This window comes from Lontra canadensis, unplaced genomic scaffold (genome assembly GCF_010015895.1).
Source record: "Lontra canadensis isolate GAN:19392208 unplaced genomic scaffold, GSC_riverotter_1.0 scaffold1, whole genome shotgun sequence".
In the NCBI taxonomy this organism is placed as follows: Eukaryota; Metazoa; Chordata; class Mammalia; order Carnivora; family Mustelidae; genus Lontra; species Lontra canadensis.
In genome coordinates this window covers 130,106,762-130,115,261 of record NW_022630995.1, presented here as the reverse complement: position 1 = coordinate 130,115,261, position 8,500 = coordinate 130,106,762, and positions in this window count along the sequence as shown.

The window sequence follows — 8,500 nt, the reverse complement described above, 5'->3', positions numbered from 1 at the left end:
TAGTTTTTGATGTAGTGTTCTAACATTCATCGTTTACATATAACACCCAGAGTAAAGTCTTTAATAAAAAAAATTTTAATATGGTTGTTGAAATAGGAATAAAATGAGTATACTGCAGATGAGTTGACTTTTTTCTCAGGTAGTTAGATTTTCTGTAGCTACCTGAAAATGACATGATGGGAATATCTGTGTCTGGTATTAACCACTCCAAACCCTTCCTCGTCCACTGAAGTAGCAAGAGGGATTCTCTCTACCACTCCTTACTGTTACCTGGCATAGTGTACTCAAGTTAATAAACATACCTATTTTATCAAGAGTCTAAGTGAGTATTTTTTTTAAAAAAACAGTAAGTTTTCCAAAATGAAAAAGGCATAGCAAAGTCAGGTGGACATTATCTTTGGATTACCTGTGTCTCCATATCATCCTTCCCCCATCTCTACTACTTTTGCTTTACACATCAAATTACTGCAGCTCTTAAAATATTTGCAAATAGAATTAGAAAAGTCTAGCTATTTATGCATGCCTGACGTGACCTGTCTTGATGGAGGACAGGAAGCAAAGACACTTGGGTTTTGGTAAAGTATAGACAGAAAGAGTTGACATATATTCCTTTAAGCATTTAGGAATAGAAGGGAGAGTCTGAATTCAAGCATCAGCTATCTAAATCCTGAGATTGTCAGTATGGTCATCCCAAGTGTGTTACGGTTTCTGACCAAAAGCTTTTATGAAAACAGAGTTAGATTCCACTTAAATCAAATCTTTTCATTATCATGTTCTAATAAGTCAAAAAAGGAAACTCTTTCTGGTAAGAATCCTATTCTTTAAGGAAAATCATCAAAATGAGGACAGGGAGCAATCTGTCACAACCTTAATCGGGGTGCACAATAGAATACAAGGAAAAGAAGTAGGAAAAGTATAACAGATAACAATGAAACAAAAGATGCTCGGTTAACTCTAGGAGAAAAGAGAGGTGAGACAGATCAATTGGAGGAAGAGGACTTCAAATCAGTTATTATTGAGTGTGGGAAGCCTGAGTCAGTGGACTTGAATGGAGAAAAAAGAAAATAATCAAAAAGCACAAGTTACAGTGAATCGCTTTGCCCCTTTTTTCCTATCTCCTGAACTGTCATAAAAACTCCTAGCTCAGCACTATGTACATATACACAACAAGAATATTTATAGATACTGCCATAGCTACTGTTCGATATAACCTTTTATTTTATTATTTTATTTTATGGGAAAAGGAAGCATTATTCTTAATGAACTTTAACAATATCCACTATATATCTAGAGAGATTTAGATTTTTTTTTACATCTAATACATACTCTAACTTAGTTTAAAATAAGTCAGAATAACTTTACAAATTCACAAATGAAAGTTATACTTTTAATAGTAGGTAAATATTAACCTATAGATTTAGATGCAACTAAAGGTTTGTGAAGTCAATCATATACCAACACACACACACACACACACACACACACACACACACACAAAACTCACTGCTTTTATAACCTGATATTTCAAACTATTTCAATTTGCACTTCATAAATTCAACTTTTTAATAAATATTTTTGCATTTTGATTCTAGATGATTCAATTTAGAGCACTTTACTCCAACACTTCTCCATGGATTTAGATCATCTTTATTCCCAATAAGCCAAACACCAAATGGGCCCAATTATTTTCTATTTTTACAGTGTTTTCATTAGTTGTAGAGACATCTTAATTTGGTATATGAAATTTTTAATTAGATAATGCAATTTTTAAAGCTGTTGAATAGCATCTTGAGACAAATTTGTAACACTTATCATGTTCCTCCCTCTCAATAACTTGCAATCTGACACAGTGCTCCTTATGCTTCTCTGAAACAACAGTCTATATGAATCAACTTGAGTATCAGACTAAAAACAGTTACAAACTTTGTAAAGGTGAAAAGTACCACGGTGGTTTAGAGTGTTCAGCTGAGTGCTTTTTCAACCGACTTACTGTGCTACTGGCATGCTCTTTTGGCTTACACCACCTACCTCTTTGGCTTACACCTACCTACACCACCTACCTACTCAGTATGCATGTGGGATCTCTCAAAACTCTTCTGTTAAAAGAAAGGAGATTGATGACATAATGAATATTATTTTTAATAGACACTTGAACAGCACCTATTTGTATCCTTAATGATTTCAATGGCCCAAAACACTTCCATGAGTTCCATGAAGGTCTGTAGACCACAACAAAGATACACTGGGTCAAAGCAGTACCAGATAGAATGGTCCTTGTAGGCAAAGTAGAAAATGAGACCATTCATGTAAAGCACCTTCAGTGCTAGTAAGCATCTATTGTTGTTGATGATGATGATGATGAAGGTAATGATGAATGACTACTCTATTTTTCAATCATGCTAAATACTAACATTGTGCTATTAAGTGCTGTTTCAATTCAATACGTTTTAAGACATACTAGAGATTGTGCCTGGTTTAGCGAATCAACTAGAGAATGATCAACAATAATGCTGTTCTCTGTTCTGGCTTCTCTTCCTCCAGGGAAGGTGCTGATCACCAGTCATTGCACGCCTCCCTCCAGAGACCAGAGGAGCCTTTACAACTATGTGGTGTCTAAGCACCCAAGACTAATTTTGACTTTGCCTGACAAACGTGATTGCCATTCTAGAGGTCTTATCTCAAGGATTAGTGAGTTTAAATGATAGTTGGTCACCCAAAGTAGCATCCAAGAAAAGGATGTGAAGTTTAGAAGTAGAATAGACTTAGGAATTTAAAAATAATAATAATAATACACACACACACACACACACACACGGGATAAAGAGATTATTCAAAGAAATTTACTAAAATGTGGTTGATAGGGAATAAGTAAGTAGTAGGCATATACATTATATAACCTCAAAACTTCATCCATAACTCTGAAGTCAGGTGTGTTTAAAAGATATTAATATCAGGAGATCCTACCTTCTATTATTTAGTACCTTTAGTATGGTCTGGGGTAGCATTCTACAATAGAAAATATTAATATTTCTGCAGCAAAATGCATGAATATATCTACTAAGTGTTATAAATAAAGCTTATACAGAGCTTTATGTAAGTTTAGATTATATCAGGTCAGCAATTGTAGATAAGAATTTTTTTTTACATGTATTTAGGATGGAATACTAGGAAAAAGAAGTCTTAATGTATGATGTGTAAGTAGATATAGTCATAATATGTTGGAATTATCACTGTGAAATAAAATGAAATCTGTATTTGATCTCTGCCCATGTTCCTGACACAAAGCTCCTAAAACCCTTGTAGTTTTCTGAGTGATGGGGTTGTTAAGAGGTTCTTACATGGAGCCCCTAAATCCCTGGGAATTTCCTGGATGATAGAAATGTCTTATGTTCTAGCGAGGCAACTCTTGGTAGGCTTCTGGATAGCTTCAGGATGGGGGCTAGTCACCAGAAACCACAAGCCACAATTATTAGAAGCTTGGAACTTTCAGGAGGCCCTGGATGACTCAGTTTGTTAAGCAACAGACTCTTGATTTCAGCTCAGGTCATGATCTCCTGGTTGTGAGATCTTTGGGCTCCACAGGCTCTACACTCAGCACCTAGCCTGCTTGAAATTCTCTCTCTCCCTCTCCCTCTGCTCCTCCCCACCCTCTCTCAAGCACTCCCTCTGTCTATAAAAAAAAAAAAAAAAAAAAAAAGAGGGGGAAAAAAGACACTTAGAACTTTCAATCTCACCTTCCCATCCTCTGGGGAGGTACGAGGGGCTGGGAATTGAGTTAATAATTGGTCGTGCATACATGAGGAAGCCTCCACAACAATCTCTAAATTATGGGTTTGAAGGATTTCTCCTTTGGTGAATGTATCCACATGCTGGGAGAGCGGAACACTCCAACTCCACATGGACAGAACTCCGGGGCTTGCGACCCCTCCAGACCTTTTCCTATATACATCTTCATTTGGCTACTTATCTGTATACTGTATAATACCTTTTATAATAAACCAATAAATGTAAATAAGTAATTTCTCTGAGTTTTGTGAGCCGTTATAACAAATTATCAAACCTAAGGAGGGATTGTAAGAACCTAGGGTTTATAGTGAATTGGTTGACAACATGAGATTTACAAATAGTGTCTGAAGTGGGAGCAGTTTTGTGGGATCAAGCCCTTGCTTGTGAGATCTGTGCTAATTCCAGGTGGTTAGTGTCAGAATTGAGTTAAACTGTAGAACACCCAACTAATACTCTAAGAGTTGGAGAAATGGTGGTTAGTGTGAGAGAAAATCCCACACATTTGGTGTCAAAATGTTCTGTGTGTAGAGAAACAGTTTTCCTTAAATCACTATCCTCAAAAACGTTTCCATGGTAAATTTGAGAGTAGTGAAGGACTCTGGCCACTATACTATGTGTAAAGGTTACTTCTTAAATTATCTAGGTTCTATATTATACTGTCTAGCTCTTGAAATTCAATGCCTTAGTATACCTTCTGAGAGATAGGAAGAGAGATTTGAAACCCCATAGTTGAGAAACTCTTATTCCTTCAAATTTTCTCTTAATCCTCTATGATTTAGAATGTGCATAATGGAGTTCCACATCTGATGTAGATGAGTAGCCTTTATTGGACCTGATCTTCCCAAGGTAACAGTCATAAATACTAGGCTTAAAAAAAAAAAAATGACCCAGCGCCAACTTACAGAAGCTTTCACTGGCCAAAGATGAAACTATTTGAACTTCTTCAATGATGAAAATAAAGGCAATGGATCCAAACCTATCAAATGTGTTCAAATCCATGTGCTGATCACTTTCTGACACCTGGGAAATAGATAGATAGTATTAAGCATGCATCTTCTCTTTCCTGAAAGAACTATACCATTGGGTAACCAAATAATAGATAAAGGAGAACATCTTTTCATTAATGTATTTAATGTAAAAAATGTAAAAGAAATTATGGAATTAAAAACATACACATGCATATACATATATATTATTTTAGGAAAAAGGAATGCTTAATGTCTCTCTCTTTTTACACCCACACACATATACATGTATGCTTAATGCCTTAATATATATATCTAGATAGCTAGATAGATGATAGATGATAGATAGATATCAAACACTCATGTTTGCTTGACATCGTAAAAAAAGACAGAGGAACATAGTCTCTTCTCATAGCTAGAGTGATCCTTTTAAATGTAAATCATATTTTATCCTATCTGTGGCCAAAATCACAATAGCTCTCAATTTTCTGAAGAGTAAAAATCAACGTCCTTCTGAATGTCTTTAAGAACCTATAAGAGCTGTCCTTGAATTAGCTCCTTATCTCATCTCTCTCTCTTGACTATACTCCAGCTTCAGTGATTTCCTTCCTGTTCTTTAACCCATGAAATGTGCTCGAACTTCAGGGCCTTTGCATTGGCTGTATTTTCTGTCTTGAGTGCTCTTTTTCCTTACTGCCACCCAGCTAACTTCTTGCCTTTTTCAAATCTTTGCACAAAAGCTCTCTTTTCAATGAGGATTATGGATGCATCCCATTAGAAATTACCTCCAACTCTCCTACTTCTCTTGCCAAATGCACACCCTTTCTGACTCTCCTCTTTATCTTTCTAAGGCTTTTATCATTACTCATATTCACTACTATATTGCTATGAGTTGAACTGCAACCCCCTCCCATCTCCTACAAAACACATGCTGAAATCCTAACCCAGGACCTCAGAATATGACCTTATTTGGAAATAGGGTCTTTGCAAATGTAATTAGTTAAATTAGGATGAGGTCTTACTGGAATGGTGGCAAGGGTGGGGGCTCCTCCAACATGACTGGTGTCCTTCTAGGAAGAGGGAAATGTGAACATAGACAAAGGGAGGATATCATGCGAGGGTGAAGGCAGAGATTAGTTATGCACCTGCAAAAACCACCAAAGATCACTGACTAACCCTGAAGTTAGGAAGAGGCGAGGAAGGCTTCCTCTGTGAGTTTTCATTGGAGCGTTGCCCTGTGGACACATTGATTTCAGATTTGCAGCCTTCAGAACTGTCAGACAATAATTTTCTGTTTGTTTGTTTTTTTTTTTTAGCCACCCAGCTTATAGCACTCTGTTAAGGCAGTCTTAGGAAATGAACACATCTATCTGTATACTATGTGATTACTATCTAATTCACTTTTTATTGTTCTTATTGCTTATTGTTTGTCCACCTCCTGCTATGGACTCCCCTTCTCCCACAAGGCAAACATAAATAGGAGGGATATTTTTCATTGCTATTTCCAAAGCACCTACAAGAGTTCCTGGCCCACAGCAGGTATTCAACACTATCTGAATGAAGTAATCCTTGTATAAATTTCATCATTTAATCATTTTAGTTGCTCTTTGTGCATTTCCCAGTCCCAGTGTTTTTGTTGTTGTTGCTGTTGTTTTAGTGTTTTATTACCCCTAGTAATGGGCAACATAGTCAGCAGGAATAATTTAAATAAGCACCAAAACTTGATTTAACACTTCTTCTGAAATAAATATTTTTAAATAATTGTTAAAAGTAATGAGGTTGACCGCTTATAATTTCATGTCTATTTATTTCTCCTAGCCTTGCTTTGCAAAGATGCTATGGAACAAGTATTCAAGTCAGATACCAGAAGAGAATAGGAGAGTTAAGATAATCAGCTCTCGAGCAAAGGAGAGTTGACTGAACATAAATTGTTTAATTCCCTAACCAAGTCTCCACAGAAGAAATGATCATTCATACAAAATTTTCAAAACTATTATCCCTCCTTCCCCCCTTAATGACTTCCAGCCACCAACCTGTTCAGACTTCTCAACTTTCAATTAAGAACTTCTGGTTAGGGTAGAGAAATTGCCTCCTTTGAGTTCAGTAGTCTAAAAGTTCCAAATTAGTTTATCGAGTTTGACTAAGCTCATCTCTCAGCAAGCATAAAATCTGTGAAGTTTTACAGGTATTCTACATTTACTAATGTAAGTTACTCTACCAGGATAAAATATCTCTGTCTTTGTTTATATTTGCACTTATGGGGAGATTTCCACCCCCCACACACTAAAATTAAACCTTGAAATTGTCCCAGTGAAAGTGAAAATACCTATTGCTTTCAAAAACAAGAGGTCATTCTTGGACTTCCTAGTTTTGAGTCTAGTGTAAGACAACAGTTTTGAAGCTAAGCACTCTGAGGGGCAAAGCTTTTAAATCACAAAAGTTTTCTCTTCCAAAAGCAAACCTTGGGGGCATCGGGGTGGCTCAGTGGGTTAAGCTTCTGCCTTCAGCTCAGGTTGTGATCTCAGGGTACTGGAATCAAGCCCTGCATTGGGATCCCTGCTCAGCGGGGAGCCTGCTTCCCCCCTCTCTCTCTCTGCCTGCCTCTCCTCCTATTTGTGATCTCTGTCTGCCAAATAAATAAATAAAATCTTAAAAAAAAAAAAGCAAACCTTGATGTTCTGAGCAGTTTTACTATAAGCTACAGTGAAGAGAAAAATGAAGATCTGGGGGACATTCTTGATAGGCAGAAAGAAGTACAGGCCCTTAGAATAAAAAGGAGAGAAAAGAAAGAGAAAAGCAAGAATGGACTCAAGTTCTTTCACTTTTTTTTTTACCTGTTGTCATATAAAAACTTGGGGTGGGCACTCATATAGCACCGACAGATCAGAGAAGCTAAAAATAGAGGCAAATGTATGCAGGTTCATATTTGAAAATCTAGAAAGAGACCGAAAAGTGGAGTGCTTTTATAGCAATGTAGAGTGAGCACAACAGCACAGATACAGCAGCTGAGAGTGTCTGGGCTGAGAAGGCCTCAGTAACCCATGCTGCCTGCTTCAGTTCTTAGTGATCTATAGAAGGAGTAGAATTTCATAAGCTCCTGCAGAGTCCTTGGTCATGAATTTAAAGTTTCCCAGTAGTTGCCAAACTTGACGGGTACAAGACCAATAGAGCAGAGAGTCTAGGCTCAGAACAAAATGGAGAGTATGGTTGAGTCTCTGTGCGACCACACAATGAAATGTCAGCAGGGGTGGACTGGGGCTGGACTCTCAGCTCCTCACCTTGCTGAGAACCAGCCATACATTATACAGGTGGACATGACAGGGAGACCAGGCAGGAGAAATACTCCTCCGCTGGAGTTCAGTGGGAGTCAGCGTAAGGCACCATGTGGACCAGCACCATTTTCAGCTTCCCCCATGTGTAGACAACATCTAGGGAAGGAGCAGGAGGGTCTGTGAAAGAAAAACTCCATGGAGTCTGGATTTTCAATAGATTAGATAGCTACCAGAATTACCTATTTGCAAATCTAAAATGTTTCCTGTTTTGTTTTATTGTGGGTTTTTTGTTTGTTTGTTTTTGTTTTGTTTTGTTTTTGTGGACAGGAGCCAATATTGCGGAGGGTTAAATCAGTTATAGGATCTGAAGACAGCAATGTTATTTTGTACATATGCTGTTTGTTAAAATATTCAATGATTTTCGGGGACTCAGTTTTTCAAAAAACTGTCTGAAATAAACAAAAAGTTCTAATTGTA